The sequence below is a fragment of the Nymphaea colorata genome, chromosome 5, assembly GCF_008831285.2.
Source record: "Nymphaea colorata isolate Beijing-Zhang1983 chromosome 5, ASM883128v2, whole genome shotgun sequence".
Classification (NCBI taxonomy): Eukaryota; Viridiplantae; Streptophyta; class Magnoliopsida; order Nymphaeales; family Nymphaeaceae; genus Nymphaea; species Nymphaea colorata.
The window spans coordinates 10,989,379-10,998,299 of NC_045142.1; positions in this window are offsets into that span (position 1 = coordinate 10,989,379).

Below are 8,921 nucleotides of genomic sequence, written 5' to 3' on the forward strand. Positions count from 1 at the left end.
GTCCTAAGTAACGTTGAACCCCAAAGGTAATGAAACAAAGGAGGAGCTTCACCCGCTTCAATCTCTTCCCTTCCCCTTTGTGAGGAGGTCAAAAGACAAAAATAGTTCTTATTTCACAATTGTTAGGTACCTATGACCCTATCAAAAAAGATAATATATTAGGATTGCTGTTAGGATTATAGCCAAAAGTTTAGCCCTTAGCTTGAAAAACTGCAAGTCTATCCGTTCTACTAATATTCTTTAAGACTCATTCAAGTCCTGTTGACTTGAACGACGCACCGGCGATCAGCCAAAGTCCACGATTGCCTCAAAGACTGACTAGAGTCAACTGAAGGTGCACCCGTATCATTTATGCTCAAGCGAGAGATACAAGAAACTAATTATTCAGATGTGATATGGTGCGTGTGTTTTAATTATACGGAATTTTCATGACCTCATCCGCAGGGCATGCAGCCTGTTTAGAGGTACATCGTCCATGCTCTAACATGTGATCGTTGTTCGTCTTTGTACTGTCACTGCTGCTTAAATGGCTTCCGATCAGTTTGCTTATCTTCCTTCTTTTTCTTTTCCAACTTCTTGAGGTACTATCATTTGCTTAATTTTGACGCATGTTAGCTACAGGTCGCTATATTTATGGCTTATTCAATGATTTTTGTTTCAAGTTTTCTGCAAACATATTAAATGTTCTATTAATGGCAGCAGGATATTAGCATTTTTAAGTGGTGAGTTGCTTGCCATGTGCATGGATTGATGCCCACAGTTACCTGTTGGGTCAATGTGGCCTTTTCTCCTCCTGCCAAAGAATACTTCAAAGAAAGATGGAAGTGTAGAGAGAGAGTAAGCTTGGCACCGCGCCGGGCCACTGCCGGGTACCCGGTACCCGACCCGACTCGGGCCTGGGCCCAGGCCTTGAAAAACTGCTAAACAGGCTCACTTTATCGGGCCCAGCTCGGCCTGGTAATTAATGGGTCGGGCTCGGGCCCTCGACTGTGTTCTTCGGGGGCCCGAGAAGCCCGACAATAATTTTAAAAAAATATATTCCTTTTTCAGAAAAATAAGCTTAGGTCAGGGTTTTCATTTCATACTCGATACTTTCATTCTCTAGTTGTCTGTCATTCTCCTCTAGTCATCCACTCCTCTGCGGCTCTACAAGCAAGACCAGCGACGCTGCCTCCTCCAGTCCTCCCCGTCACCCATCGACCGCTTCCTCTGGTTCTCCCCGTCGGCCGTCGCCCATCGGTGATTTGGCTGTTTCCTCTGGTCATCCCCATCACCGATCGGCTGCCTCTCATCCCGAGGGAGAGGAAACGTTTCTCTCCCAGTTCTCCCTTCTTATGCTTCTTCATATCCTGAGCCTGCTTTCCTGTTCGAATATTTACAATTGCCTCTGTTGTTGTTGAGTGCGAAAGCTTGAAATGGTCGAATAATTAGTGCATTGAATTAGTCAGGGTTTTGCTTTTTGGATGGTGATGGCGAATGATTTTCCTTCATACTCACCTTCATAACATCATTTTTGGCTGTTGAACAATTTTTTTGCACCCAAGATGTTCAATGAATATGGCATTCTAATTGTTCCCTGGATGTTACTAATTTAATAAGGTAGACTGTTCACAAAAGTTGTACCAAGAATGTTTATCCAAGTATGACCTACATTTGTGTTTATGTAACAGGTTAGAACTTTGAATGCCATAGGGCTTAGGTTGTTCACAAGAAATATCACAATGTAAGAGAAGTCTCTCCCAAAGAAGCTAAGCCCGGCCCGGCCGGTCCGTTAATAATCATGCCAGGCTGGACCTCAGGCATAAGATCAAGCTCGAGGCCCGGTCCAGCCCGATTATTAACGGGCAGGGTATCAGGATGGCCTGATAAAGTAATCGGGCTTAAAAATGAAAGTTTTTATTGGGCCGGGCTGGCCCGATGCCCAACCTTAAGAGAGAGAAAGAGAGAGAGAGAGAGAGATGACTTTTGGTCTTTCAAGAGGTGGACTCTGATATTATCTCAAATTAAGGTCGATGAAGTTAGAAAGCAGTGGCAGATCTGACCATGTGTCGGATTGTGTGGGCAGTTGACCACACGATCCCACAATTTTAACTATGTTACATACTGGTGCCTCCAATCATGTGTTTTTTTATATGTTGGTACCTCTCAGCTATTCTACTATGTATTTGCGTTAAAGGTCTATAATTTGTTGAAGGTCTAAAATTTAGTGTTGGCCGCTAGTTGATAATTTCTGGCTCTGTTTTTGCTGTAAAGCTATTTGTGTCAGTGAACAGGTTTCAGTAGATCTGCGAGCATGCAGCAAGACAAAGCATGCAGGTCAACAAGATGAAAGGACTATTGAAGGATGCACTTTTACTTTTATACTTTTGAATCTCATGGAATGTTTTTTGGAGCCCCATGATGAAGGTGAGCTAATTCTAAGCAATTGAAAAAGATTTGTTTCCTATATCCGATTCGTTTCTAATCAAAAGTAGACATGGATTTGATCTAAAAGGGCATGTGGAAAGTGTTTGGCAGAGTTTACTGCTATATTTGACCCTAATTCATTGCCCTTTCTCATGATCCTCTTTCTGAATTTGGATGCACTTTTCTATGGAAATAGCTTATGCTTTTTCCTTCCTTTGTCTGTCTTTCTCTTTATGTTTCTTGGTGCTCTTCTTACTGTTCGCATATGGTTCTTCATCTTGCTTGTAAGATGTGAAAAATAGAATGAATGAAAAAAAAAAAACAGCTGTGTGTTCTCTCCATGGATGTAGGCTATATGACGAACCACTTAATATCTCTTGTCTCTTGTGTGATTGAGATTATTTTCACTATGTTATCATTGTGAGTTCTCTCATGACATTGTATTAGAGCCAAGTTTGGCTCCATGGATGTTTTTGTCCATCTGATCTATTGAGGAGATGGACCAACTAAAAGATTATCGAGCACTTCATATGAAACTTGTATGGGATCCTCAGACCCACAAACCATTCTTAGAATCACCACATCTTCTCAGGTAAGGAGTATCTGAGCTGGTCTAAATCTATTTCAATTATTTCTTAGTAGTCTATCAAAGCAGGGATATATCACTGGATAAAATAAAAAAAACCCAATGATAGTGATTATTTGATGCCTCATGAAAAATGAAGATCAGAAAATGGTATTATTATGACATGGCTTATAAATTTAATGGTACCCGAGATCTCAATGACCTTTATGTTTATGGACGCTGCTAAAGATATATGGGACAAGGTGAATGGAATTTATGGTGAACGCTGCAATATGGAAATGATTTTATGAGTTACAATTGGAGATTGCAAAATACACTAGAGAAGAGAAGACTTTTAACACTTACATTGGAACCACGAGAGGCATGTGGGATGAGTTTTTTCAATATAGGCCTCCATCGGGGGATATAGCAGAAAATCAAAAATGTTTTGAAAAGGATAAAATGTTCAAGTTATTGGTTGGACTGGGTGCTGATTATGAACAGTTTAGAAGCCACATTCTCATGACTTTACCACTGCCATCATGCAATATAGTTTGCTCTCTAATTCAATGTGAAGAAACAAGAAGAAAGGTAATGGATCCTATACCAAAATTTAAAGAATAACGGCCCGAACAAATGGTACTTCAAGTCCACGTCAAACAGGTGCCTACTGCTACGTATCCAATTGGGACTAATTATAATAAAAAATGCTCAAAAGGTCGATCAAAATTCAAATGCATTCTTTTTAATAAAATCAGCCACACTAAAGACAGGTGTTGGGACCTCGTTGGTCGTCCCGTGCGTGAAAGAGACCCAGCCAAGGAATCTAATGGCAAGAATGAGGTTGCAAATTTTGTTTCTAAGGATGAAGTTACTCATTTTTTCCAACAAATGGCAAAAGTGAATTGCGACACTACCAATTTAGCCACAATGATTCCAATGATTGAAAGTCACTCCAATAGTGATACAGGTATCATGGGGAGCATTAAACATTGGAGACTCAGGGGTGAAGGATGAGGAAGATAATTTGAACAACAAGGTTCTGAAAAAAGGATGAACTACGATAGTGGTTCATAATGGTTGGTTCCCAACAATTTGGAATAGCCTAAAATGTTTGAACGCAAATAGATGATAACTCAAGTTGCGGGTGTCATGTTAGGTATAGATTTGTTCCTCTACATGAAAGAGAAATTGGTTAATGAAGTGGCAGGCTTGAAGTTGGCTTTTCATAAGGCAACAATTCAAAGGATTGAAAATGAAAGAAGCAAGATGGGCTCATTGTATAGAGGCTCTAACAAAATAAATTATCCTAGGCATGAAAACAATGCAAACTCATGCTCATTCTGATTTAGTTGTGGCAAAGTAGTTGGACTTTTCAAATGAAAAGTTGCATCATCTACATAAAAGAATGTGAATTCAAGTTATGCTACTACATTTATGGATTACCAATGACATTGTAGTCTTATATAAATATTGAGATTTGCAATCGTATTCAAACTTTTCATCTCTATTTGATTATCACCAACAAACATCACAAAATGGAATATGAAGGTTTAAGGAGTTGGTAGGTAAGAAGAATTAAGGATGAGTTTTGTTTTTAATAATGTTATTGATGTGATGTTCTTGCTAGCAACAAAGGTCGAATTTGGTGTGTTGACTAAAATTAGATAAATTTTGGTAAGTATGCTTTCTTGTAAAACTTTGAGTTCATCTATTCTATAGAATTCTCTACTTACTTTGTCTGCAATATGTTAATGTTATTTATTTTACATTATCTATTTGTCATTATATGATGAATTGTTGCACATTATGCTAAAATTTGAAGGGCTAATTGACAAGTAACATGGATTGTTCTTCTCTATCTCTTATTAAGTTATTGAAACCCAATTGACTTACTAAAGGATATTTAGGAATGCATGAGATCACATTACTTACTAGGGAGTCTAATAGTATGATCAAGCATCTTGGATAAGCTATTTGGAAATAGTTCATTTTTAATATACCAACTTCTTGGGTAAGCATAAGGTTAACAACCCACTATCGAAGAAAAGCCTCACCTTCCCCCTTCCCCGAATTCACCATGCCTCCAGGGTCTTGGTCTATGTCGATGACCTAGGTGGGGCACGATACACCCTTTAGGTGTCATGATCCCACTATTTGTGGTCCGAGGAGAGTAGTACCTTTTTAGAATCGAACTATTGATATGCCTTCTATAAGCCTCCTATCCAACCAGTTACATACATCTGTTGAGGCAAACAACATATCAACTTAAAGGTATATTTGAAGCAAGCACATTTTTTTTCAAATGATGCATGGAGTATAGTATATTTTGCCTTGAAATTGTTGACTATTCATGAAAATTTATTTTTTGTTTATAATACATCATTGGAGCACATGCATGATAAACTATTGAGGTCTCATGGTTTCTTAACATTTGTTATACTTTTGGACAAAAGGGTCTAACTATTCAAAATTGATGAAATTATGGAAGGTTAAGGTGAAGAGTTCTCCTACTCATATCTTCGCCAAAAGATTAGATGGTCCACAAAGTAAATAGGAATTCAAGTTTGCATTATGTCAAGCATATGATGGACTGGAAAAAGCAAATTTGAATAACTTAAGAGGTGTAAAACATTGTTGTAATGCAGACCTTGAGACCTTCACTAAGTTGCACTTGTCTTGTAGTTTGGAGAAGCATAGTGCGATAGAGAACACCATTGGAGGTAAAACCTTGAGCAATTTGGCTTTCTAATGGTAACAAATAAATGTATTTTTTTCATACAAAATAAAGAATATTATTAAGAAAAATCATTTTAAACACTTCCTGATGAATGAGGGTGCTTACTTGACATCCCAAAGCTACATTTGGAGGGGTAATTTGCTTTTCTGATAAGTTGTTTTTAAAACTTAAACTAGTTTTGTAATTTTTGTATGTGTATGAAACAAGTGCTACAAATTAGTAAGGAAATTGAATTTATAATGATACTGATATTGAAAATGAAATTAAGAAGGATGTGTTCCAAATAGAAAAAAAAAAAAGACACTTGGTGTGGACAAGTTTAATGCATCATTCTACAAATGAGTATGAAAGACAATTGGTTTTGATGTTTGTAGAGTGTTAAAAAACACCTTTTTAAGTGAGAAGCTTTTAAAACAGGATAGAAGAATACATAGAGACTATATCCTTAAGGTAGAGAGTGCTCATCATGTGAAGATATTTTTAATCATTAGCTTATGTGACATGATGCAAAATTTAATTGTTAAGGTGATGATAAACAAACTAGGGGCGTATCTTGGCATGGTACATTGCATAATCAAGGGGAATTTTTTGAGTGATCCTTTATCCAAAAAAGTATTCTTCTTGTACCTAAAATGGCAAACTTGCTTAACAAAAGTAAAAGAAGACATTATTCATGCCATATTTAGTAAAAGCTTATAGCATCATTGATTAAAGAATTTTAGAGCAATTTTTGCAATTTTCAAGATTTTCACATTATTGGATTGCTCAAGTAATGGAGCGTCTTTTCTCATAAAGTCATCCAATGGTGAATAATGAAGAACAAAATGATGTTTTTAATAACACAAAAGATATTGGTATGGAAAAGCACATGATCACATACATTCACTATTGTTCTTGATCAAGAAAGATAATTCATATCTCATAGAATGTGTCATAGTGAGACATGCAATTAAACAGTTCTTCCTAGCCTCTATTGTTAGTTTTACCTTGAGTCTCAACTTTTATGTGATGATAGGCTTTTTTTGGTAAATGGAATTGGCTTTACTATCGAGAATTTACTTAATGTCTAGCAAATGAGTTGATAAATGGTAAAAGAAGTTTCCTTTTACTTCTTTTCAAGTGAAAGGTACTAAAATTCTTCAAGTTAGAAATATTTGTAGTTATAAGCACTAAAAACCTACCTCTTGAGTATTTAAACACCCTTCTCTTTTTGCCTAAGCTCAAAGTTGTTCTACACGGCCCTTTAAAGGTCGTTTGATGGCACAAGAACACTTTGGAACATAATATGTGTGTTTTGTATTCTTAACTTGCCATCAAATACTATCCGTCCAACAAGACAAACAATATGGATGTTGGAACGAAGAGTATAAATACCCTGCCTGTCCTGTGTTATTCCATGGTTGCCCACGAAACTTGATAGAACAGAATGCGTCGATAATGCGATCTCATCTCCGACTCCCCCGAGCAACGAGCATGAAACGCCTCTCCCCCTCCCCTCATTGTATTCCTCTGCTTGCTTGCTCCCACTCCCTGTCCCCCTTTCCCACTTTTCTACACTCTTCTCCTTGACTCTACAGTTCATTGAATCCTTCCATTTTCCAGAATCATTTGTCGCAAGAAAATTCATTGTTGTCATATCATCTCCATCACTAGGGGCTCCTATCCAAGTGTGTTCTATCTCTCAACTCTCTCTCCATCTACTATATCTATCTTGTATTGCAACCAACAAATTAGGGTTTCTATTGGACCCCTTTTCATTAACCAATTTGGGGTTTTTTCTGCATTTCTTCATAAAACCTCTTTTCTTTCATTTTTATAAAGCACCTTGCCTCATTCCTTGCACTTTATTGGCATATAAAAAAAATACACGCTGAAATTGTTCTTTCAAATAAGTGTTCTTCATCTTCTTCCTTTTTATATGTTCTTCCTTTTACTTATCATGATGATTATATTTTTTATAAACATAATAATGTTCTTCTAGCTTCTTCAGTCTCAATAATGTTGGAAAATTTTCTTACTGATTTCATCATCAAGAGTGTGATTGTGTGAGCTCTTCTATCTGACAAAAAGTCAGATGTCTTGCACATATTGTTACCTACCTATGAAAGACGAAACAAAAACAAAGGTTGTTCAACTCTTAATCAGATGGAAAGGAACATATGATCAATGGCAGTACATTGACATTTCAACTCCTCTTTAAGTATTGTCAAATTTCTTAATCCTAATTTGGTGTGGTCTTTTTAGCTTATTGTTTGCTTGGATGGGTTCATAGGACAAGAAGAGGTGACAACTATTAATGACAACGTACCAGATATTTTGGATAAGTTTCGTACAAGAGCAATCAGGAGTCAGGTTTTTCAAAAGATTTTTATTTCCTAGCCTGGTGTCATAGTCAAGTGGACATTTTATAAGAAAGGGTATTTGCCTAATAGAGATCAATTTTATGCACCAACTACACAAGATTCCTATGTCTGTAATTTGAATATTCATGTATTCATATCGGAGTAATCCACAATTTGTTGCTTAATGCATACATGGAATCATTGATATATCATAGCTTGCTTGCGTAAAAGCTTTGGGCTTTTTTGTTGATTTTGTCAATTGCTCTACTTTTAAGGCCTTATTGTTGCAAAGGATAATGCTCTTACCTCTCTTTCTAAATCCATTTGTAAACATGGCCAAGATTGATGGGAAATAAAATGTATGGGACAAGGTGTGGTTCAAAACCTGACCTGCAAAAAGGGTTCATAGGAAGGAAAAACGATTCTGGTAGTTTCAACTCAGCATTTCTCAACCTCACCTATTTGCTATTTGTTTCATTAACTGGTAGGACTAGTCTTTTGTTCCACCATTGTTCGCATCAATTTTGCTGAAAATTTTTTGTCCAAAGAATTTTAGAATAATTGCATTTTGTCAATATTTTGAAATGCATTTTCCTAAAGCTTGCTTATGTGGATAGTTACAATCTGTGTTTTCATCTTTATTTTTTAACATCAACATCTTCAAATCTTGAGTGAGAACCTTTGAAAAGAAGATTTGGTTGTAGCCATTAGTCCAAATTGAGCTGACGTGCAACCACATTTCAAATCATCATACTACAGTTTTGATGAGAATCACTAAATTGATCTATTTTTTTATTTAAAATCTCTTCTTGATATTATGGTGCATGTGGATTACCTTTACAAACAACTGTATTGAGGTCTCATGCAG